Raw genomic sequence first — 25,756 nt, 5'->3', positions numbered from 1 at the left:
ATCACTTGTAATGGCTAATGGATTCAAAACGTATCCCCCAATATCTGATATCTTACGGGAAGACAGTAGAGTCCACGACAAGACACGCAACCCTAAAGGAAGACCCGATCCGATGATCGTACTACGGTGAGCGCGGAACGCGATGTGGAAGCTTCCGGTCAACTAGTGCGGTCTATTTATAAAAGTAAGTAGCCAGGCCCGGTCACCGGCCAGATGACGGTACACTAACTATTATCAGGTGTCTTCTTCCACACACCAACTGATGCTGCCTCGAATAAACAAATAACGCACTGCGGTCACTGAGCAGTGCGCCTCGGATCTGCGTACGGGAACGAGCGATCCTACCTTGATGCGCAGGATTTATCAGCAACGATAGTAGCGCAGTGATGAGATATCATATTTAGTGCCACCCCTGGCCTCCAATTCCGGGCAACAGACAGGTAACGCACACCACACGACGATGCAGCCATCCAATTTAGGGGGTTAGAATTTCCCGTCCGACTTTATGATCGTTTGTTTAGCAGCGTTTTGAAACGTGGTAGGTGTCAGATATCTGGGTGCCTTCACGGCAAGACGAACATTCCAAGGTTGTTGGCGGTAGGAGTATCAAAAAACTGTACAACTGTTAAATCTGGTGGATAAGCAGAATATCTAAGCTAAATTAAAAGCAGCGAGATTAGATCGTACAGTACCTAACGAGTTGTGGATGTAATTTCATTGAAAATTTCAACCTTTCAATTTTTTGGCCACTCACCCACCATCGAGACTTTGCATGTTTTTGGCATAACGCTTAAATGTTTGCCTCAATCCTATTTAATTTTGTCTACAACGCATCAATTTTCGGTACGTAGTTAAGTTTTTGTATCTATGACTATTGTATCCCGTTCTAATTTTTTTTAGTTATTTTGCTAGAATAAAGATTATCATGTGACTGCCAAGCGTTTTTAGCACACTTTTTTAGTACACTCTTTTTTAATAAAATTCTTTTATATTATTTATTAAATCAGCGGTTTTTGAAGACTAAGCAAAAGTTTAGCTTCCCAAAGAATTGATATTAAATATTGCTATAATTTTTATGTTGCATTTTCATTTATTTATGGGGCAACAACTTTTTAGAACTAATGACAGCTGGCTATCAAAAATGATAGCCATGGCAGTCAACGTGTTAATGTAAGATCTTTGTAAACATAAGCCGCCAAAAAAAAAAGTTCTAAAAAATTATTATTAAAATAGAAATTCGGAACAGTCAAAAAATTTGAAAATAAACGACAGTACGGTAAAAATAAAGTTATGAACAATTATTATCAACATAAAAATTCAGAACAGTCCAAAAAATTTAAAATAAACGACAGGATTGACCCTGAATTATAACGTGATAGCTAAGGATGTGAACCAGTCACAGTATTTTCATCCAAACATATTGTAATTTCTGTAATCATTTTTATTTTCATTTTTAAAAGATCTTCAATATTTCTTGCTTGGGATATTACATCGATTACATCTTCTACTACAGTAAGTGTTATTTAATTCCACCTATATCCGAACGTATCTCATTCACTGGCAACTCTTCCCCTTGGTCTTCAAGTAACCACACTCCACTTCTCCAGCCAACGTTCCTCCAGAGATTTGGAACTAACCGAAAGTACCGGTTATGGTATCAAAGAGTAAACACACGCGTTACACATCCAGCAGCATCCCTTCCTTGTCGCGAAACTGAACATCGTGTGCCAAGGGGTGTGCGGACGCGCGAGACAATCTTCCCCAAATGGAAGGGAGGTGTTCCTGATTTGGTTCCCTCGTTCGTTCCCGTGTTTATGACCATGCAGTGGTGAATTGCTCATAACACAAAGATCCGTCAGATAAGGAAGCGGTTCCGGAGGTACCGGTTTATGTCGCACCCAAGAAGCCAACTTAACACACTGGTGAACATCGTCTTTCTGCAGAGACTGAGTGAGGCAGGATGAGAGATGACGCGGATCGTTGAAAGATTGTGTTTCAGGGTCGCATTTAAAGAAAAAACGCAGTGCAGTGTTCGTGTGCGTGTATGCTGTCGTGCCGCTCGATTTCGCTAGTTTCCAACATCCTTTCAAGGAGCGATGACATGTCACAGCCGGGTACAACTCAATTAGATTCTCACACGTATCACTGTCGCACCTGTCTAGCGAACGAAGCTATGCTTGATCACATCAAAAGGTAAGCCATTTTATCGGAGCACTTTATACCTCACATCGATTTTAACCACTCGAATGCGTCTCACTTTCCAGAACCACACAATTCATCGAGTCGACCACCGACTATGATGCATCAGCACCACTGGCGTCAGAAACTGGGCAACACTCTAACCATACAGAGTAGCGCAGCCAGCCCACCGCTTTTGACCACTTGAGGGAACCGGATACGGAGTGGTGCGTCTGACGTCATCTGAATCCATTGGCTGGCGATTCGTGGAGCTAGAGCCGGTATAAAACCCACCCAAAAGCACCTTTTTGGGGGGACCCCTCAAGTATGTAGGAGGTTGGTAGTCTCCGGTGGGCATATGGGTATTTGTGTGAGTGTGTTGTGCTTCGTTCCATACCGATGAGTATTTACACCGGTCTTTTTAGGTGATGTGTTGTATATCTTGTTTTGGACTGAAGTACTGAAAACTAACATCTTCACTGTTACATAACAACATAATCACTGTAACGAGACAAACATTCTATTAGTTCCCCATTAGAACTTCTGTTTCTTTTAAAAATAACTTTACCTTCCACCAGGATTCGCACAAGAACAAACACAACCACCGCAACCGGACGGGTTTTAAATTATAATTCAAATTCCATCCGTTTTTCGAGCAGGATTTGTGTGCGGCACCGGGTTGACCGGGTTGCCGGTAGGCTTTAGGAAAACCGGTTTTGCATCATACATTTATGCATCGCGGGTTCATATGCGGGTTTGTGTGAGGCAATGGCGGACCTGGGGGTCTCTCCCTTTAACCCTCGGCACCTACAACATTACGGGCGCCTCTAAAGTAGAGTCCGATGTGAATGGAATCACAACGAACCGGTCTCCCCAGCCCGAAAGGGTGGTGGCCGACTCACCTCCATGTGTGTGTCACTTGGAACGATTGCACTACATGCGTATGGTGTTGTCCGTTTATATCTGTTTTCCGTTTTTATTCGGTTCGGTCTTTGGCGTAAACCGGCGATCATCCAATATCTGCCGGCGGTTGGTCTCGCGAATGGCGATCGGTTCCAAGGCCACCGTTGTCGTCATCGGATATAGCGAACACCTTGTAGTTCCCCCCGTCAGTACAATCGCCAATCCCCAGCGATTCGACGAGCATCGGCCAACACTGGCACGTATGGATAAACGATAAATCTCGATCTGACAGATAGGCCGCACCATGTAGTACATGGTGTAGATTGGGGTGATCAACCTTGACCTTCCAATAGCAACGATACAGTTTGTTGCAACGCTCAGTTTTGCACTCTAATTTTTGATCGTCCTATCTAATTCTTATCCAATTGACTCAATGACCTCATCCGACTAAAAACAGATAGGAGAGAAAAAAACCCCGATTATATCCATTGACCAGATAATTTAGATTTTAAAAATGATCCCTGATAAAATTGTTGATTACAAAATAGGCTCGTTTGAAGTAATTAGATTAAACAAAATGTCTTTACTGCGCTTAGATCTATTAATACTTGAAGTCGAATGGAAATCTATTCTATCTTATCAATAAAAGAAGGGATTGTACCGACAAGGAACTGGATTGGCGAAATGACGTAGATAACCAGTTGGAAACAAGAAAACTGAGTTCCAACACTCATGAGGTGGGTCTCTCCTCTTATCCTAGCCAATCAGCCAAGTCGCCAGACCGGGGTCTTACGGGCAGTTTGAGCTCAACATACTAAGAGATTACCGCACAAACGGCCCCTTCATATTAACCTTATCTAAACATACGACGCGTCTGTGAGTTAAATACTTGATATCTTCGATGGACGAAAACCTTGATAATAACACGGGTAAACAGTATTGGAGAAGAATTCATCAAAACATGTCGTGATTGAAATGGTGAATGGGTTTACCCCTCAATTCTTTATGAGCTTCACGACGTGCCAAGATAAGCTACAATGGGCGTTTAATGTTAATCGATCGCGCCTATTACGAAACCGGTATGCCGTCACCGTTCCGGCGAGCTGTCGTCATCACTAATGACTTCATTAGAGAATCGCACGACTGTGGACACAAGTGCATCTCGAGACTGCGAGCAGGCGGCGCAAGGATGGTGACAAAACTCTGTGATCTTTTGCGCGGTGGTGCGTGGAGAGTCCGTGCCTGTTATCATCGTCGTGCATCTCGAGGTGACTCGTGTGCTTACCGACATGGAGTGTTGTGTATGTCAAGTGGAGCCACTTCCGATGCCATCAGCAAGGAGACGAAGGTGTCGATCGAAGGCGGCAGAGTGGAGGACACCGAAATGGAAACCACATCAACCTGACCGCCGACTGCTAATGAACGTCGCTTATAGGCAGGCTTAGGTACTGTATTTATCGTAACGATTCGTTCATTTAAATTCCACACTTATCTCACCGCAAGGGATGGTGAGTGAAGTAGATGGGAGGGTGAGTGATTTCCCTGTAGGCTTTACTAACAGCAGCAACCGGAACGAGGAGTTTATTTGGCCTCGGGAGACGACTTCATCAACGGATGCATTTTGCAATGCAGTCCGGTCACACGTGTGCGCCTGACTTGTATGCCAATGTGAAGTATACACTGACTAAACGCCATCGACATCGCCAGGGACGAACGTGCAGCAATGAGGCGACTTTTACGTGATGCACCATGACGACTATGAAGGCTGGCATTAATTTTGGTACACTTATACTCCAGCTCCGTGATTCTTGGAAGCTGGACACACTTTTCTGAGAGGCTTGACCAGTACACCATAATTAACTCGTACTCAAATGTCCGGGAGATATTAGAGGTCTACTTCCGTTCATGTGGCTGACATTACTCAGTTCTTCGTACAATAACTACAGTGATTACCATTATAAGTACAGCTCCAAATGTCAGCTCTGACATCATTGAGGCATGCATTCTAAACGCTGAAGCCCTGTCTAGTATCTTACAATATAGTGAGACCATTTTCTTGGCTATGACTCACTGGATGATGAGTGTTCACCAGAACTACAGCACTCCGAAGACCCGCTAGCACCTGAACTTCCTATTAGCACTAATTAGAGATCAATTACCGCCAATTAGCGTACGCAAATACACAACAAAGGGGGTGAAAAGACAACGGTTAAATTGTTTTCATCTCAAATCACACATTCCCGGACATGACGCAGACCTACTTACGAAGTTCAAACCTCCGAAAATAACAAATCGTGAGCGACTGGATCGATCCAGCCGTCTGGGCGCAAACGTCTGGTGCCGTGATTAAGATACTTCTCTCACCCGTGCTTATCACACCCTATCTGCATTCCCATAAACAGAACGATTGTTTTGACGTTATATCACTCAACAATACAATGTTGTTGTGTGCTCCACGAAGGGTGAAGAGCCCGCGATAGGGTTGGAGTACACGTTGGGTAATGTTTCGATTGCTGCCCAGCCGCAAACGGATCATAACTGTCGCCTGATAACGACCTATCTATACTTGAAGGTGTAACAAAGTTTATAGTATGTCTTTTTTAAATTACCATTTTAGCACTTTTTAACGCGACATTTTTCCTAATGACATTAATTATGCATCCAAATGAAAACATGGTTGTTCGGTGCGTTTCCAACAACGAGGCGAAGGTCGTGCTAAGGTTAATTGATATGAACAGCGAAAACTTCAAACCAAACCACCACTTCCCCTCCCCCCCGCCCGGGTCCCACCCGACCGCAAAGGGAAACATTAAAATAAGTATGTTACGCTTGGCGGGACGAGAAAATTGTTTCCCCTTGTTTTTCTTTTGACCGGTTTTTCTTTGCATTTTGCACTGACCAATATCGCGACACGATGATGGCCAAAACCGTCCATTGCCAAACGGGTCAGAAAACTAATTTTCCATCCGCCAACGTTTGGAGGAAGGAAAAGGCGAGGAACAAATGAACAAGAACCAAAGAACCGAAAGTAGGACAGAAGCGGCAAAATTATGCACTTTCCAACGCTATCTCTTGTGCCTTCGGGCCCCTCGACATGACAGAAGGCAAAACCAATCGGGCATAGTGTTTATCTATTTTGAAAACTATTACGATTGATTGCCCGAAGGCCATCGCGGTGTAAATATAGACACTACGGCAAAAAAACAGTGATGTGAAACTCAACTTGCTATCCTGTGTATATTCTTAGTGACATTTTCATCCAGTTGCGATTTGTGTTCTTCCTCACAGTTCTGTAAGGCTAGACATAGATGATGAATAAATAAATGAAAAATCTCCGAAATTGACAGGTGACCGGAGGTCATTAATATTGTATTTCTTATGAGGCACTAGGCACTTGTTCCTCGAGTTGAGGACTAGCTATCATGTTTTCAAACAGGATAAATTTGAAATTTTACAAAACAACTCAAATGAAGTTGAGCTAATTTTTAAAGAACAAAACGACAACAGACGAACGACAATAATTTCCAAACTTAAAAAAGAGACAAGATGTATTCTTTTCCATAATATGGTTCATTGAACCAATTAATTAAGAATACACATTTTAGAGTTTCGAGACATTCATAGCGCAACTTTTTCGAATGTTATTTAACCAATTTTTCAGGGGAACTTTTTCCTCCTTAAACTTAAAATAAAATTAAGCACGAAACATGAACCAGAATTCTTCAACTAAGGTTCTTCGTTGTTGGTTACAATCTCATGTAAAGTACAAAGTCATGGAAAAATTAACCAGGGACGAAAAACAATGCAGACGGTTAGCACCTAATCAAACTTTTGTTACATTCAAACACATAGTGTTCATTTCGGGTGACTTAACACAAATGTTCTTCTAATAATATCACACACACATCTGCGACCCTGAAAATGGTAGGCGGTCGTGCATGGGTAGGTAATTAAGTTTCCAGTTTTCCACCCATTGTTTGCCCATTGTTGTGTCACACATCGGCAGCGGCACGATAATTTTAACGACATTGGGTACGGATGGACACATTAACAACCACACTTACATTCACCCATAGTTTTACGCGTTGTACTAAAACGGTTCCTCACACTAGTACTAAAATGTCAACTGAAAAAGGTCTCCAACGATTACTTAAAATGGGTACGTTGAAGCCGCAGAAACAAATGAGACGACGTTCAGCAACCAACTGTTTGTAATCGTAAAACACTTCTCTATTGCAAGTGTTTTTCTAGTATGGTGAAGTGATCGTTTACATTCCACACGCACCTCGTCAACTCCAAACACGACGTTTAGCAAAGCCAGACGAAGGGTTGCACAAAAAGACGGAAAACTAAAAAAAAACTTATGCCTCTCTTCGCACCAACGCCGTAACAACCACTTGAAAAACTTTGCCAACGGGACTTGGAAAGGGCTCGGACATGGGACACTGTCAAAAAATCGACAGGAAGCGCACACGTTTGGAGCAGGTTTTTTTATTTGCGTTACACGTGGCCACAATGCAGCGGGCAGAAGACTGTATTGACGGCGACAACAACCCCTCGAGCGAAACAACAACAACAGCCACTCCTCATAAAACTGGGCCACGGGACGCGATATCTACCGAAAGTGGTACAGATAAAGTGGGATAGAACAAGCTAGGTTTGGTCCAACGGAATGTGTACATTTGACGTCTACAGGGTGGCCAAGAGCCGATGTTCCGCACGATCGAAACGCGATGTACACGCGTGACCAATAGTGTTCGGACTGTTGCTAGGTTTATAATAAAGTACCGGTTGATGTACTACAGCACTTTTAGTACTAATTGTACTAAAACGCTTTTGATATTTTGATTGATTCAAAATCTAAACAGAGATTGTAATCTATAAACCAAATGAGTCAGTAGGTTCCTAGGAGAGAATTATAATCCGATTGTGGTTAGAATCTTTCCTAGGGAATTACTGTAGTACTTTTTAACCAACGCAAACATTCTTTTGGACTGGAATACTTGTTTAGGATACTAATATCTGTGGGGATGATTATTCAATCAAAGCCGAACTTCTAAAATGAATTATTCGTCTCATCGTTGGTTCAATTCAGCAAAGACAATTCTAAAATCGGCATCATATACATCTTCAAGGGTTCATAACATTCATTTAAACACCTTGACTGCCAATCACCCACACAAACTAATAAAGCATTTCAATAATATAGTAGTACTTTATAATAATTGTTAGACAGCAATATAGTAGTAGGCTATGGTAAATTTTGAAAAATGAATTTCACACGTTGAATGCCAAGTACAACTTTTTTAGTACAATCTATTTTAATAAAATTGGTTTATAATATTTATTAAACCAACGCTTTTCGAAGGCCAAGCAAAGACTTATCTTCCCAAAGAACTTGTTTTTAATATTACTATAGTTTTTATGTTGCATTTTCATTTATTTATGGAGTAAAAACTTTTTGGAACTAACGACAGCTGGCTATCAAAAATAATAGCCATGGCAGTCGACATACTATAAAGTAAGAATAACTTATTCGTACACCTAACAATTCGATTGCGTTAGCCAACACACACTTTAAACGGAACGAATCGACAAGCCACTGCACAAACGCCAACGACTGCACTCCCCGTATCGGCCATCGGCATCGACAGAAGCGACCCAGCTGTGCAAAAGGGTAGACTAAAGTGTTAAAAAAAAGTACAAACCGCGCCACAGCCTCATATTGCACACTTGGACACAAGTGCACTATCATGATGGCCACAGCACGCTAAACCCCGCTCCCGCCCTGTGCAACAACACAGCCCCAAGCATGCCAACCAGATGGTTCCATCCCTCGACCGGTCGGTGATACCGATAATGGGTGGTGCGCGATTGTGCGAGGTGACTTGTGTCGCGTCGACGAAAAGGCGTCACAGTTCGGTATCTCGCACCATCGCGAACGAGTTTAGCCGCGCATTTGATCGTACTGCCGCATTACCTACTCGCGACATGCAACGTGCGGTTTCGAATGGACGTTCGTGGAATGCAGCCACGCAATGAACTCCTCCGCAGCAACCAAGCGCGCATCGGCGACGCGCACCCACGGTCCACGCCATTCGGGGACCCACACCGTGCCACGTCCGGCGCACTTCCGATTATCTCCATCCATCTCCGGCAGCGATCGATCGATCTGAAGTTACAATGACGGTTGCGTGACGTCGATGAGTTCACCCGAATGACGCGATCTTATTGAAAGATTATTTCTTATTCAGCTATCTTAATGCCCTGTGCCGAGAACTCAAACAAACACACGATCGCCACATATTTCCTGTAAGTCATCAGAGCAAAATAGGTTGACGTTAGCGCTTGCCAAGTAGTGGCTAATGGAATTCAGAAAATGCCTTTCATACTACACCTTGCATGTACAGCAAATGTCCCTTGTGGTCAACATGTGTCACCTTATAGCGTAAACCTCTGCCAATCTCCAACTTCAAAGGAAGGAAACATTAAACCTACACCCGAGAGAAAACAACAACGTACCGGGGTTCACGTTACCTTCCCACGCCCTGGTTCACCACAATCGAATGCACTTTCCTTCTCGCCCGTTGTCGAACGTTGGCTGCGAGCAGAAGAAATAAATCGTGCACGAGGTCCTCTGTTCTTTTTCAAAACAACCCGAGCACGCTAATCGAGGCTAACGGATATATGCGCACGTCCGCCAATATGTGTCCTATAAATCAACAGCTATGAAATCGGAAAAGTTAGTGAGCAAAAAAAAAAAGCAAACCCACAATCTCGGATCTACCTTCCAGGCCTAGCCCTAGGGGGAAGAATTTCGGGTGTCCGGTTGAAGGAGAATGTTCGAGTACTTCGCATCCGTTCGGGGTGGTGTACTCCCAAAACCCGGGGGGCGAAAAACGCGGGAATGGAACTGAGCCACGGCTATAAATACTGAACAAACGAGACACGGGTGGGTGTACCTCTAAACAGTCCCGGGGTAGCGAGAAGTCAAAACAAAATGGTCCCCCGGTGATCGCAGGTCTGCGCCCGGTTTGGCCTCTGGTCAACGTCTTCGAGTTTTAATGAAGATTTAGTAGGAGACGCCAACCTGGCCGACCACCGACGGGAGAAGATTTTGACTCCCCCGAGGTGGGACGGGGGTTTGGATGAAAAGAATGTGCAAATACACTGGCAGGATTTAAAAGAAGAAAGGCATATCTCGCTAGTTCCATTACCAGGGAGAATATGGAGGGAACGCACCGGGGCACGAGGCAGGAAAGTCGTAAATCTGGCCAGACCTACTACCAAAGCCGACCTCAGGAGCTATTCGCAGCGAATCCAGTTCGGTCCGAAACATCTGCGTACCATTCGTTAAGTCTACCGCCATCCTCGGGCAACCTTCCTTTTTTCCAACGTCGGTTGCCAACTCTAGTCGCTGGCGCGGGAGAACAATTCGCGATGAAAACCCCGTGGAATCTGAGGATGGGATGATGGGCGTGTACGTTCGCGGTTTGCACCGGAGAAATTTAGGAGCTCACGCAAATGCACGGAAAGTCTAACACCCCCCTTGGCCGGCCGGTCCTGAGTTCTGATCCAGAAATAGGACTACGGATTGTCAGCGATCGGTAGTGTGCTATCTACGTCTTGTTCACTTGCAGTTTGCTCGCTCTTTCTATCTCTCGCACGAACTACTTATGGCCTTTCGCAACATTGCGCGAGTGAGTGTCTGAGATATTATAACAACGCTACCACTTCTCGAGATGCTTGACGGACTTCGATGTCTGCTTAGCGAGCGGTCTCCCGAATCGATCTCTAATATGAAAGCGAACCAATTTTAAACATCACACAAACGAGACCAACCTTCCCGTCAGAAGATGCTCGAATGCCATGAACCGCTTCCCATAACCCCGCAAATCGATTCATTCGCATTCGCGGCACCGCTTTTTGCCCCGCATAATACTAATAAAGATAGTATATTTAGCGGAATTTGGTGCTCATTATTTTCCGGGGTCCGGCGGAAAGAAAAAATGAAACTGCCCGCGGATCTTAATTTTATCGATCCGCACCGTGCGTTTCTCTGTCCGCCTTTATTACCGTTCTCCCTTCCGGGATGTGGAGAGGGATATCATAATTTGCCTCGGAAAAATCGATATCTCCCTCGAACGAGAGAGAGAAAAATCATCCGCTCGTTTGCCTGTTCCCTTGGCACACACACACGGTCGGGTACCGTCAGTCCGAACGTGCCGCCCCCCCCAGGGAGAACCTGGGGGAGCAGAGTTTATCCACCATTGCTCCTGCAAGTGCTCCCTTCTCGTGGCCGTCGCTCCAACCTTTGCGCGTCTATATAGATTAATGTTTATTAAACTTGTCGGGGTTACACCGATTGTTTATCGCGAGCTCAAAACCGCGTGTTCAATAGCATGCTCGAAGCTCTCCCGATGGTGTAGGTAGGGTCCGGACTTCAAGGTTTCCATCTCCTCCTTGGGGGGAACAGTGTGTTACCCCGCAGCACCTCATTCGAAATCGCAGAATTTGGCACGAGTTCCTGAGACGAAGCATAGGAAGAATAAACAGTTTGCCATTTGCTCTGACCTGACACACACACACACACGTGCGCGTGAAAACCCTGATCCACCCTGATCCAACACGGATTATTCGAATCGATCGAACCGTACACGTAACACACCAGACTGTCGATTTCTCACTCAATTAAATAATGCTGGCATATTTCCATCGTTCCACCGTCCGGGGTACGGCGGCTGTTGGATAAAATCTTCCAAGTAGAGCGAGTTCTACTCTCGGCGAGCAATTTTAGCAGGTAAATCTTGCACAACTAGTTTATCGATCGTAGCATCCTCGAGCTCGTAATTAACCGGAAATCCTTAAAACATAGTTCCCCATTGAATCAACTAGATCTTCACCTCCATCAGGATAGCACTAGAGGAGGATCGTACGAGTTTGTGATGCTGAATCCCACCCTTTTCAGTAGAAACAGCTAATCTTACCAGGAAAACATTCAACTAAAACGAAAAAATAAACATTTGAATAGGTTGAAATGAAAATATGAATCCGATGACTATTCTTACCTCAGACTAGAATTCATTAGTTGCAACTATAGTTAACGGCGCTCAGCGAACAATCCTGTAAAGGAAAGAAATAAATTATCATACCAATTGGAAAAGTTTGTAAATTAATCTTATTGAGTATAAATTAGAAGAGTTTGAAACCCCGATCAAAGCTTGTTTGCTTCCACAAGCAAAATAAATTTTCAAAAGGGATTTGGAACAAAACGAGCCGATCGATTTCTTCTCCATTCTCGGTTAAGTGGACGGATATCAGATATCGCTCGGAAAATAATCCTACCCGAGGAGATTTCCCCTCTAAAGTTAAAGCCTCTACCAATCAACGCAACGAACACAGAAACGGCTGTAAAGCAGAAACGGAATAAAATAATCCATCAGTTGAAGGTTTTGCGAAAAACCTGAACAACCACCGGACCACGATGAAAATGCCGCTTTTCCTCCAAGAAAGGGATGCGAAAACGGTTGAATGGTCAGGCCCCAAGGGGGGAGGCAGCACCTTCTTTCAAAGGAGACGCGCACGAGCTATATTTATTCCATCTCTATTATTCCGCCGACCATTCGTGCCCATCCATTTTCCGTTCGTTTTTCCGCTACACGCCACGGAGTGGAGGTATGAGCGGTGAAAAAGGTTGATTATATAATTCCTCTGCCAGTCCCAGTCACGAGAGTTTTCCATCGGTTTTGCGCGGTCAGGATCCGCCGCTCGGTAATGGAAAATCCCCACCGGACCAGTGAAGGGGTTCAATTCACCGCACGGATAAAAAACGCCGAAAGAATCGATTGCCGCCACGCGCTTGTATTTAAATCATTTGGGAAATCGAACCACTTTTTCTTCGGCATCGTGTTCCCTTGATCCGGCGTTTTTTGTTCATCTAACCGCGGGGCACGATCGAAAGTTCAAGTGTGTTCGACTCTATAACGGGGATTTGGCTCCGGCATTCCGAGCGGAAAGTTAAAATGTTAAGGACCTCGTAATCGGGGCAGTATTAGCATGCATGGCATGCACGCGCACACACACACACATGCAAAGACGCGCGTTTTCTCACTGGCATGCCAAGCTAATCGCTGTACCGATTCGTTGACCCCTGTAACGGGTTAAGAAGAAACAGGATCACGGTTTTATTGTTTCGGAACATATCATTTTGCAGCTGGTACTATTTCTGCAAAGCTTATTAAAGTGGATAATAATTCTTATGATTTGATTTATAATCTTTTTCATTGCTTTGTCCTTTTGGTGGCAATCAATAATCACTATCTTATTATATCTTAGATGAAGATTTTATAACTATTCCAGTGAAATAGAGGTAAATAGGGCAGCTTGCTTTTCCATTCTAATTGGGGTTTTCTAATAAATCAATACCTGGTTTGGGAAACTTTGTCTTTGCTTGGTTTTCGAAAACCGTCAGGTTTTATACTTTTTATAAACAAATGTTATCAAAAATAATTGTATCGAAATGTTTTCTAGAAATGCTTGCAAGTCAACGTGTTAAGGAATCCATTTTGATTTCCTCTCTATATCGCTAGTATTATTTCATTAGCTCCAAGAAAAATTGTCTAAGTTTATTCCCGGCAAAGGAAGCCCGATGAGTATAAATTTATAATGAATGTAGAACATCACATTTTTAGTAAGAAAAAACAACACCAAGAATGACTTATAATTGTTTTCTTTAAGAATAACTGGACTAGAATTCATTCATTTTCTGATTTATGCATTACTAATATGACGATAAACAAAAATTCACTGAGTCAGGTTTGACTGACGATTGAAGTCTACTTGTAACCTATAAACAAATAATTCTTGTAAGAAAATCATATTAACAACTAAATGAAGTCGTTAAAAACGAGTGTGATGTTTAATAGAATTTTGCACAGAAACAGCAACGAAGCATTAATTTCCGATCGATTACTCCAGTCGTTTAGGCTTGACGCAATACATTAGACATGCTAATGTTGAATAACAAACCTTGTTTGTAGAGTATGTATGAGTATGTGATGATCACACAGGCGTCAGCTGTTCTTGCTCCAGCTGTGATACAAGTTGCTCACCGATCGACCTGAGGGGTTGTATCGCCGGTGATTCATTTGTATATTTTTGTCTAGCGAACCTCGCTTGCAGAACAAAAAATAACAACCCTTTTCAGGTTTCCTTGTGAATCGCACTGACCCCAGGGAATTGATAAGTTGTTACTCAGCGAGCGACTCACAACAGTGACGTTGGCATGCAACGCTTGAGGTCGCATTACCAACCAACGCTACCAGGAATTGGTAACAAGTAGACAAAGTTCGTTGATACGACGATCCGAAGCTGTTTCACAACGCTTTGGCGTCATACCGCTCCGTTCAAAGTAACTACCAGGAAGGTGAAAATGAGTCAATGACGTCCCGAGCGAAACAGATTCCCTCCGACTGCCGAAGCGTCGCAACCGCAGACCCGACAACTGGGTCATCTCCATCCAGTTAGCTGCTTCGATGCAAAATTCGCACGTAAGTGCTGCCCCGTCGGATGACGTCACAAAAGCCCAAGACGCGCGTCTTCTTCCCTGCATCTTTGGTGGGAAGCAGCACGCCTTGCGTAAAGCGAAACCACCACGATCAGTCACCGTCACCGCCGGAGTCGGTCGTGCGGCACTGTTAAGTACTACGCACACAGCTGTCCTCCGGAAGCTGCCAATCTCTATCCGCTTGGGACGTTTTTCCCCCCCTTCCCGGGGGCGGAAGTGACAAGAAAGTTATTCACCGACCGACTGTTCAATGTCCGATAAATTGGCGCACCAAAGAACCCCGACTATACACTGTGTCATATACCCCAATTGGCGTCATACTTCCTCCGCCGATTGGCTGTGTATCTCCAATTAATGGAACGCCAATTTACGTCCAAGTCCACAAGATCTATTTAGCGAGAGCGCAGTGCGTATTTTGATCGATCCGCTCCAGTGGCACCAAGCGTGAGCGAACTCCTGTTTGAGTTCCGTTTTTGGATCACCTGGAACCTGCGATTTGCGTCCGAAAACAAATTTGCGTTTTACGTCCGACAGCGGATTTGGCGCCGGATGACGTACGAAGGCCTAGTTGGACACTCCACACTCACCTATTCTCACCTGCAGTCGACCGGAATGGTTTTTAGCGGCATGACATTAATCCTAACCCCAATTCCTAAATATTGCGAGTATTGTTTTGGTCGAACTTGCGACATCCGGTTTCAGTGAATCGACTATCCAAAAACAAAAAACAACATTAGGCTAGATGGCACACCCTTAGATACTCTTAAATCGTGATCAAATGTGCGAACTATTCCTTTCACTTTCAAGTGTTCAAAAAAGTTACGGGCGGAGGTTATTTTGGAGGTAAATGTAGCGTGAAGCTCTCAAGGAACTCCAACCCGCAGCGGGCGAGTTTAATTCTGATACTCTGGCTCATCCAGTAGAGTTCAGTCACTGTTTCCGCCGACCCAAGAACTCCCACCACACTCGGTATGGAGCTTCAGTGTAACGGGCTATGATCACGCAACCAACCGGCGGCTGGCGATTGTAACGAGTTTAGGTAACGAAAAGTGAAAGAATCGCTAGTTCAGGGGAGCAAAAAAAAGCGGAGAAAAAGACTAGCGACGCGTGCCCATCCTTAATTAACAGCACACTAACAGCAACGTTAAACAGATGAAAGAAAAATAACGGGAGGGGAATATGTGCGAACGAAAGCGAGCCGAAACAGTCACACCGAAGAGGTGAAGTCATCGACACTACTGCCGTAAGTTGGGAAGGCTCCATTTTGGTCCACGAAAAGAAAATAAGAAAAACACAGCGGAAACGCAAGTCGAAATGCTAGTAGACCCTCCTACATCGGATAACCTAAAAAAAAAAGAAAAGGAAAACCAAAACCTGCGTGACAGAACGCACTCATCAAAGGACTAGAACGCGAACGTGAGCCAACAACGCCGGCATCCATCGGTTTGAGGCGTCCAGAAATAGGTGGAATGTCTGTGAACGTTGTACAATTTCTCAACACCTGCCGCCACCATACATATGCACGCACTGTTGCCTACATTTTTTCTAGTGGCCAGTGGAGCAGAAGACGCGAGAGTGAAAAATGCCGGCTAACTAACCTTGGGACTAAACGACGATGGATTAGAATGGCGATGTATTACGACGTCAGGGAGAACAACCGGTCTTGGCTAGAGTTGTTTGCCTTCCCCTAGGGATGGGCTGGGCAGCGAAAAGTAATGGACGGCTCCTCCGGTCACTTAGTCCCCCATTTAAGTCCTCAGTCTTCAGGCCAACAAATGGACACACTCACCCTATAGAGCGCCACTGTAATCCAATCCCAAAACGCTTTGGAACAACAATCGATACAATCCCCACAACGGGGGGCACCGGTGAGTTGGGAGCACTGGGAAATGTGAGACTTTCATCACGGAGAAATGGCCCTGTTCCAACAGTAGACCGACGTGTCATAGAGGCGCCGACACGATTGTGGCCTATCGGGAAAGTGAGCCGCTCATGTTTGGAACATCGCTTGCATATATATCGATATGGGAAGAAAAATAGGATCCAAGGGATCGATCGGTATTTAGTATCGTCCATTAGTATGTCCTACTTAAACGTTTTGTTTACTGTGCTATTATGAAGAGAATAAACTGGATCCATACTAATCTGGATCCATCTTGACTTATTCTGGGATGTTTCTTGTCGAATAGTAATGAAATATAAGTTATACAAAACAACTTCCAGCTAGAGCTCTAATATCTCCAAATATCCCTCCCATGTCGAAGGATTGCTTTTGTTCACTAAAGGCACACGTTCATCCCCACCAGCATATATCGAGGGATGCGCTGTGGTCTGCAAAATCTGCTTTATCTCCCCCAGAAGGGAAAACTCGGTTGTGAGAGTGAGCTGGTGCCCAACCCTTTTTTCGCGGGTGGCAGATGTTCCGCAAACCGAACGAGAAAGAACCAGGAAAAGCTCCTACCCGAAAGCAAACCGAACCACGGGCCAAAAAGGGTTGGGATGGAATTTTCTAAACCAGCAGCATCCACAACGAGATTAATCTCAAGACCGGGACCGCCCACGCCAGCCGGTGGTTGTGGTTTTTGATAGTGGTGAAAATGCGGCCGTTGTGCTAAAAATAGACCCGGTTGGAAATATCCGCAATCCGCCGAGAATGGAGAACGCGCGCACACCGAGGGACAGCCGGAGCATCAAGAGTTGGTGGTTCGGACAGCGACAAGCGAGCTCCGTTCAGAGCAGATTATTCTCCATCAATTGAGAGGTTTCCATTTCGATTTCAATTATTCAGACCCATCAGAAGGTTAAATGGATTTTCCTAAGAATCACTTGGACTGGTTACATAAAATGAAATTTAAAAAAGGGGTTCAATTTCACACATTTCCACTAGAAAGTTTTGACATATTATTATGCTTGCACAAACAACATAAACAACGGCCCGGTTGCACAATACATTCAATACGAACCGGCTCAAACCGAACATCCAACCCCCAAAACCGGTAAAATGCAAAATGGTGCGGAAAAAAGGATACAGCGAAAGAAGCCAACAACACAGAAATAGGGACACAGCACAATCCGGTTGTATTTTAATTAGCACAACCGACTGGGTGGCACTGGGATTTCCCGATGCAGAGCAACTACCACCAACACTTCGGCATGTCGATTTCCCGACCACACACCTTAACCTTTTTCCTCCCGAGCATAAGCCGAAAATAGAACACAATTTAAATAGTGCAACTTAAAATAGCAGATAAGCTCTTAGGCACGCAAGGTGGCCACAAAGCAGTGGGAAATGGAGAAAATGATATTTGTTTTCTGTACTGATACCGTTCTTGGGATACATCGTCTTAAAACGTTGTGTACCAAGCGTTTTAGCACACTTTTTAGTACAATTTGTTTATAATATTTGTTAAACCAATTGTTTTCGAAGGCCAAGCAAAAACTTAGCATCCCAAAAAATTTATATAAAATATTACAATAATTTGTATGTTGCATTTTCATTTATTTATGGGTCAAAAACTTTTTAGAACTAGAACTGCTGTCACCCATATGTGGATGACGCGGTACGGAACGTGTTAAGGGGAAGAGCATGTGTTTAGTACATTTTTAGTAATAATTTTGTTTTCATCTTCAAGGTTTCTCAATATCATTAATTTTTTTAAAGATTAATTGATAAACGTACCACACTTTTTAAATGCCACATAATTTATGAGTAGACATCTATCGCTAAATTCTGAATAATAAAGTTCATTGACGTCAATTCGGCCATTTATTATTCATCAGAGAGTAATCGCACTGTAGTTGATAAGGGGAACATTTGTTGGCAACGCAAACCAACTCAGTGCAGTCTTAAATATAACAACGATATTGTCAGCTGGTCCTTTTAATTTTTTTCTTTGACGCAACATTTAAAAAACACAAATGAAGTCACGGTCAGACGCAAAAAAAAATACACCAATGCGGATAGAATGAATGCCTTGTTATTCACAACGTGTTTTGAATTATTTTGCAATGCGAAAAAAAGGCCGGTCGAACCCCGATAACAGAAATAAACATGTGCAAGATTAAGTTAAGCTTTGAAGAAATCAAACAAGGCATTGGATTATATTTCACAATTTTGTTAGATTAGATTTGCTTTCCCGACATCAACAGAGCTCCGATAAACCTAACATTAAGTGGGCAGAAAAAAATTTAATATTCGGTGATGCATTCGCAAATTGCTGCGGAAATGCCACTTCTTTGAAGGTGTCAAAACGTCGGCGTTACACATCCGCATATCGATATCGACGGTGTTAAAAATCATGTCCCAACCCAGAAGCCATGATTAAACCTATCAAAAAAAAAATAAAACACAAACCCAGCATGCATTCCAACCTGCACGGTGGTCATCACCAGCCAACCGTTTCAAAACGGCATTCCGATGAACAGTGTCATTGTACAAAGAAGGGTGCTAATAAATTGTCCACAATAGTAAAGTGAACCCTAGACACGCTAATGCTTCAACAAAAACGCGTTTGCTTGCTCTGTCAGTCGAGCATGCTGCTGTTGCACCTTACCGAAACCGCGGAAGGAAAGTTAACACCAGTAGGAAGTAGTTGTCACTCCTTGGCCGCTAGCCGTTGATGATGTAATTTTAAACCAATGAAGATTATACCTAGCAACTGTTTTGTAAAAGCAATCACAAAAATTTGTTAGTTAAGCATATTGTATGATCCGTTAACGTTCAACTCCTTCCAGTTTATCGAAACTGGAAATTTTAATCAGGAATGGTAAATAGATTTCAGGTTTTATTTACCACTTTTAGTGCAATTTTTCTAGTTCTTTTAGAAATTGCAACAATAGTAAAACAAAATTAAAGAGTAAAATACATGTAAACTGTATGGGACAAACATAAAGCAAGAATTTTTCAAACATTGAAACACGAAACAAACAAATATAAAAAAGTATAAACTATGGATATAAAAACCACTGTGAACAGAAAGAAATCGTATGAAATGATAATATTAAATGTTTTAAAAAGTCGAAACAAAAGAACATTTAAAAACAAAATAAAATACTATAAGCAACGAGTAAATACTGAATACACATCCATAAGTAAAATTTGGGTTATCGCAAAGTTATTTTTGCTACAAATTCTAAAACCATGGCCCGTTGTTCATAATTTCTCCTCAAATCAACGCCCGTAATCGGAATATAAATCCCAGTTTTGTAATAAACACCACCTCCAACGGCTCTAGAACGGTACGCCGCAATGAAGACTGATGCCTCCCGCGTGGTCCCATCTCTGATGTCTAATATTTCGCGATCCGTCGGCGGCGGCATCGTCGTGGTGGCAACAATTCGTTTACATACAGAAAACCCAAGCGAGTTTCGCTCAAGCGACCGCACACACAGAAATACCACTGCAACCCGATGCCGGTGGCCGAAACGGGGCAGGGGGCGTGACGCGGGGAGACGATTGCTTTGGGGACCCAAAAAACCCCCTCCGACCGGCGTGACTTGGCGTACTCCGTCGTCGTCGTGTGTCTGCCCATCCGGAGGTCCACCCACCGACAAACATTGTTCGCGTGCTATTCTTGTTTGGGGGGACATTTGAAGTGAGGGAAGGGGACACTGTCACGGAGCACGGAGCGGTAGGGCGGATCGGGCCGCACGGTTATGCCGTCATGGTGTGGATCATTTGGAGTGACAGAGGGCAACGGGGGAAGGAAAGGAAAAGAGCCGCGCGGAATGGACTGTCGTGCGCGGGAAAATGAACTGAAGATGCAGAGAATGGGAGGCTGGCAGAAGGGTAGGGAGGGGCAAGCGAAATGAGCGAACGAATGTTGAATTATAAATAATGATGAGCAAGCAAATGAGCTGCTGCTGCCACGTATTGTATATATTCGCTGCGGTCTTTTAGTCTTCGGCACCTAAACGCCAGCCAAACCCATATTCCACTACCCACTAACCCCACCCACGCACACACACACACACACAGTTTGCGACGAAAAACTATCAGCGAACCATTGGGGCAAAAAAAAAACAACACCATCCGCCTATTCAGCGTTTTCGCGGATTTGCTGAAGGCGCATCTCCTCGTACGTTCGACGTGTTTCATTTCCGCCTGCATCCGAACGGAACCAATTTCCCGCCTCCACCACCCGGGAACTTGAGGTTCTAATGGCCCCGTTTTGTTCCTCCCTTCTAGGTCCATCACCAAACAGTGCCGGAGATGTCGATCGTCGATGGTGTTCCCCTCTTGCAACGATCGATGATTGCAGTTTATGAGTGGAAAAGAAGACAAAACCACGGCTTGGAACAGCGATTTTTGTATGGATAACATATTTTATATAAATTTTAAATTTTAAATTCCTTTTTGTTTATTTATTGTTTTAAAGTAGTAAAATTGCAAAATCAAAACAAATGCAAAACTTTTAAAATAGTTTAAGAAAGTACAAGTCAACAACACGATATTTATAAGTTGTAAAATTGCAAAAACAAAACAAATGTTTAACTTTAAAAATAGTTTAAAAAACTACAAGTAAACAACAAGAAAACAACATGATAGGGTTAAGATCGAAAAGTCACACAAAAAGAGTAAACTAAAAAGAAACTATTGAAATGCAACAAAAAATTGAAAAGTTTGACATGTTTTATGTTACACTCATAAATGGAGCGTAAACCTCGAATTGGTACATAAACCCCACATACGCAAAAGCACACATACACATCACATAATCACATGTGATCCATTAGAACAAGCCATTCCAATCATGGGAAAGGATACTGATAGAGTCCTTTTTAGAGCACGACACTACCCCCCTCAACCCCCACACAGCCAATTCAGTAGCCTACCCTTGTTGTGTTGAAACAAGAAAATGGCGATTGGCAAGGATAATGAAATCCTGGTTTAAGGAAAGGGAGAAGTGAAGTGGGGGAATCCACTCACAACGATGAGAAGGTGGAGCGGGGCCCATCGTGACGTCATTCGATATCCTTGACCGAAAAGCTGTCACTCGATGTATGTTCACGCAGCATTACGTTTCGTCCCTCCTCCCCCCCCCCCTTGTCAAACGTACCTTCACTCTTTGACATTATTTTCCCTCTCTCTCTCTTGTTCTCTCTCTCCATCTTTGATTTCTTCTCTTAACGTTTGTCGAAGCAAACATTCCCTGAGCAAAGGAGAGCGAGAGTGGATGAAGAATTAACCACAAACCACTGAGAGGTGAATGTCAAAATAGACAAGCAAATGCCAACGCTAGAAGTGAGATTGGGGGGGAAAAAACAGTTTCCACCAACGAGAGATAACCCAAAAATCACAGCTTTTGGGTACTTTTCCACGCTCGAAGGTGAGATAAGCCCAATCATGGGGTGAACGAAAAGCGTTGAGTGAGATGATACAGATGTGCTTCTTGAGATACTTCGAGACAAATTCTGTAGCGTTTGATTGTCTCACTAGAGATCGGTGAGAAGCTCGACGGGAGTACAACCAATCTCCAACCAACCAAAGCAGACTCGGCAAGTCGGTTCTCTGTGGCCCGCTGCTGCCCGAACTTTATCTTCATTTGCGTCCGAACGTGTACAACATAGTCGTAACATAGTAATAAAACGTCAAACTAGGCCATTGGAGCCGAACGCTTTCAAGTTGCGATGGTTTGTGTGCGAAAGCCAATCGGCACGTTCGCGTTTCCCGGTTGTCAGATGATAAGATTAGGCGCATTTTGCGTGACTTCTGAGACGATAAATATGACCGACAAATGTGTCAACATTTACACCAACTATTTGAGAAACAACATCAAAACTACCTAGACGGACTAAAAACTTTAAATGGAAATCAAAAAAGTTGTGCTAACAACAAGTAAAGTTTCAAACTTTTCAACCAAGTACATTTGTATATGCATAGGAAAGTTATGTTAAAGGTTTCAGTACAAAAATTCAATATCCCATAAAAACGCACATGCCGCGTCATCGAAAAACACAAAGCTCGTCGACGAACGCCCTGCGATTTTTATGCTCGCCCTCGACCGGCCCATGTTTGGTGCGAAATGTGAACTCTTCACACTGAACATTGGTTCCGCCGTTTGTGGCGCACTCAATGCCGACTGGTTTTCGCGTGCAGAACTTGCGTCGCCATGCCCCGAGGGCATATGTTTTGTCGTTCCGAAATAAAAACCCGAGCACGGTTTGCCTGTTTTTTTTTTTATCTTCATATCGTTCCACCCCAAGGGACAATGTGGCAACATCAACACTAGCGAACATGAGTGAGGAATTCAACAGAGATAGCCTTGAATGGAAGCATAGCCCTGCTGACGGCTGTGTAGCATAACTTATCGCAGCATAAACCCTATTTTTAGACACATTCGCATGACGAAATGAAACCATTTTTGATAGGCTTTAGGTCAGTATTATTTGGGATTTGTTTGGGAATAAAATAATTGCGTGCAGTAGTAACAAGCAAGCGAAGGCAGTTAGCTACTGTGTGTGTGCAAATAATTTTCCACCAGTTTTCATTTCCCAACCAAAGGGTGCCGAAGCTGCACTGCGCGCCATGCACAACCTCCAAACACGTTTCTAATCTAATTATTTCTTTGTAGGTCATCGGCAAACAACCGTCGGAATATCGGAGTGACCGAGTCTCGTGTCGTCGATGCGTGGAAAACTATGCTTCTTCCTGCAGGGGCACACCACCACTTCCTACCACCGCCGCCAGAGGGGAGTAATATTTATCTCGACGATCGACCTCTCCTGTGCATTCGACCCACATTCAACCCTCGGCCGGTCGAGGACTACTTTTACTGCCGGAACATGAGTTCGTCATGGGGTGGAGAGACCGAGCTCCGACGAGTTAATTTTATGATCCACTTGCAAACCGCCCGGACGTGGCGTGCAGGGTGGTATAGTAACCGATATTAAAACCCCGCGTTCGGGCGGAACTCTTACACGCCCGCCGTTGTAATGGTACAAGAGTACGCGCTTCCAACGGCTTCAAGTGCTGCCACCGGGAAAGACGGGACACGAAATTGCTTCACCAACTCGCTACCACACAGGAGTACACAAAAATAGCCCAGCAAACGGCCCAGTGAACCGCCAAGCCGAAGATATGTGCCCTGGACAGTTCGAGAGTGATCCTTTCATGCGGCGTCGTTTTCATTCGTAAACCCGGAGTGCGGTGGACGAAAATGAAACATCTGGCGAGCACCAGCATCGAACAACACTGCAGAACTAGGGGAACAATCTAAAATGTTACTTGCTGGCTACCGTTTACAAGAGCACGTGTTGAGCTCTGGTTAGCATCACTTTTCTTGTGTTCTAAAATTAGCTTGACATCCCATTTCTGTGAGAATGTCAACATTTTCTTGTTTCAATCCGTATCATACAAAACACCGGTGAGGTACGGTTTGATGAAGTATAAGAAATATTACACAGTATATCTGAGGGTATTTAAAAAAATATGTAAACAAACTGAATGTAAACAAACAAGCCAATGAATGATGATAGAAAATCGTAACTAATTAAAAAAGTATAAAGTTTCCAGACGTGAGATATAGTTAAAAACCTATTCTCAACCCAAAGAAACATGTTTGCAAAGTTTGAATAAAAATGGTTCACTCGTTCAGGAGAGGTTTAACCACTAACACCGTAACACAAGACTTTTATATATCACGTTGACTGCCAAGCGTTTTAGCACACTTTTTTAAAACAATCTTTTTTAATAAAATTTGCTTAAAACATTTATTAAACCAACGATTTTTGAAGGCTAAGCAAAAAATTAGCTTCTCAAAGAATTGACATAAAATATAATTATAATTTTTATGTTGCATTTTCATTTATTTATAGATAAAAAACTTTTTATAACTTTTTAGAACTGTCACCCACTTTTGGGTGACATGGCAGTCAACGTGATATATAGATTATTGTACTAAAACGTACTAAAACAGCGCGACAGTCGCCGTGTTAGAACAAAATGACACCAATTAGATAACATTCAATTAATTTAGTGCTACTGAAAACAGGATCAGTTGATTTTAAATTGTCAGTGGAAGGTTAATGATCAGCTAAAACAAAAAAAAAGTTGAAAACTGGATGCCGGTTTGCCCATTTGGCGGTTTTTGGACGAAAATGAAACACACTCAAGGGCAAAAATACGCCTCAAGCCCCTAATGGCAAACCGAAGGCAAGCAAAGGTATTAAAAAAATAATGATAGCTACTGCTTGCCATCCATGGCTACCGAAAGAAGAAGCAAGAGAGCACGAGTTTGCCAAAAATGACCGAGAATTCCATTTCTGCTAAACACAAAACTAACCAATTCGTCACCGTCGAACGCCTCCGCAACACCAAAAAACACGCACGAGCCGCAAACCGAGCAACAAACACATGGTCACCCGCTGGTGCTGCTGCTGGTATATACCGGCCACCCTCACACACCATCCTTTGCAACCTTTCGAACCATTAAGGAAGTAAGGCGGGAGAAGTAATTTCGGTTTTAGTACAGACTTTCATAGCGAAATTACGCCCGAACAGTCGAAAATGCCGACTTACGCCGGGTGGGACGAACGAACAACAACAATCGATTCCCCCAATTCGTCACTACTTTCACCACCAATTTCCCACCCGCTTTTCCCGGGGATACCGATGTTAGTGTGCATTTCTGGTGTAAGTATTGTAAGAGAACGAGTTAACAGTACCACATGCTGGTGGTACGAAACAAACCGGCAACCTATAGCGAAAGGTAAGGTTACCTATCAATCTCTCGTCTCAACGATGATTGCAAAAAGAAAAAAATCGCCCTCTCTTTTCGATGGGTGGGTGCGTGGGTGGTCGTTATAGTCTCACCTTTCTGCCAGCTAATTTCCTAGGAAAAGCACGATGATGTAAACAGAATTTAAATCACCAAGTCCATCATCGGCTTGCGCTCTAACATCGCGCCAATCGACAGTAGACTGCGGCCAACGCTGCAAGACGATTTTCAGCGCTAATGGCCTCTGAAAGAACAGTGTGATGCATCATATTGCCACCAGCAACGTCCATCACTAAACCGGGGGTTTTGGAAATTTCGAAAAATTTGCATCAATTGGTGGAAAGTATTGGTAATCTCGAATGAACCAACAAAGTCTACTCAATCAATTTTA

General features: G+C 43.6%; 1 protein-coding gene across 5 annotated transcripts in view; it reads right to left on the bottom strand.

Moving 5' to 3' along the window:
• The window catches only part of LOC131259365 (plasma membrane calcium-transporting ATPase 2), a 44,127-nt gene that overhangs the window by 6,258 nt on the left and 12,113 nt on the right, over window positions 1-25,756 (bottom strand). For 2 of the 5 annotated variants that reach the window (XM_058260839.1, XM_058260838.1), the window contains one exon: window positions 12,150-12,204. The gene's annotated coding sequence lies outside the window, so the exon portion shown is untranslated. Of the gene's footprint in view, window positions 1-478; window positions 615-11,984; window positions 12,043-12,068; window positions 12,085-12,149; window positions 12,205-25,756 lie in introns of those variants that run through there. The other 3 variants (XM_058260840.1, XR_009178122.1, XM_058260842.1) reach the window with 3 other exon arrangements.

This window comes from Anopheles coustani, chromosome 3 (assembly GCF_943734705.1).
Source record: "Anopheles coustani chromosome 3, idAnoCousDA_361_x.2, whole genome shotgun sequence".
NCBI classification, from domain to species: domain Eukaryota; kingdom Metazoa; phylum Arthropoda; class Insecta; order Diptera; family Culicidae; genus Anopheles; species Anopheles coustani.
This window is presented reverse-complemented; position numbering and strand designations above follow the sequence as displayed.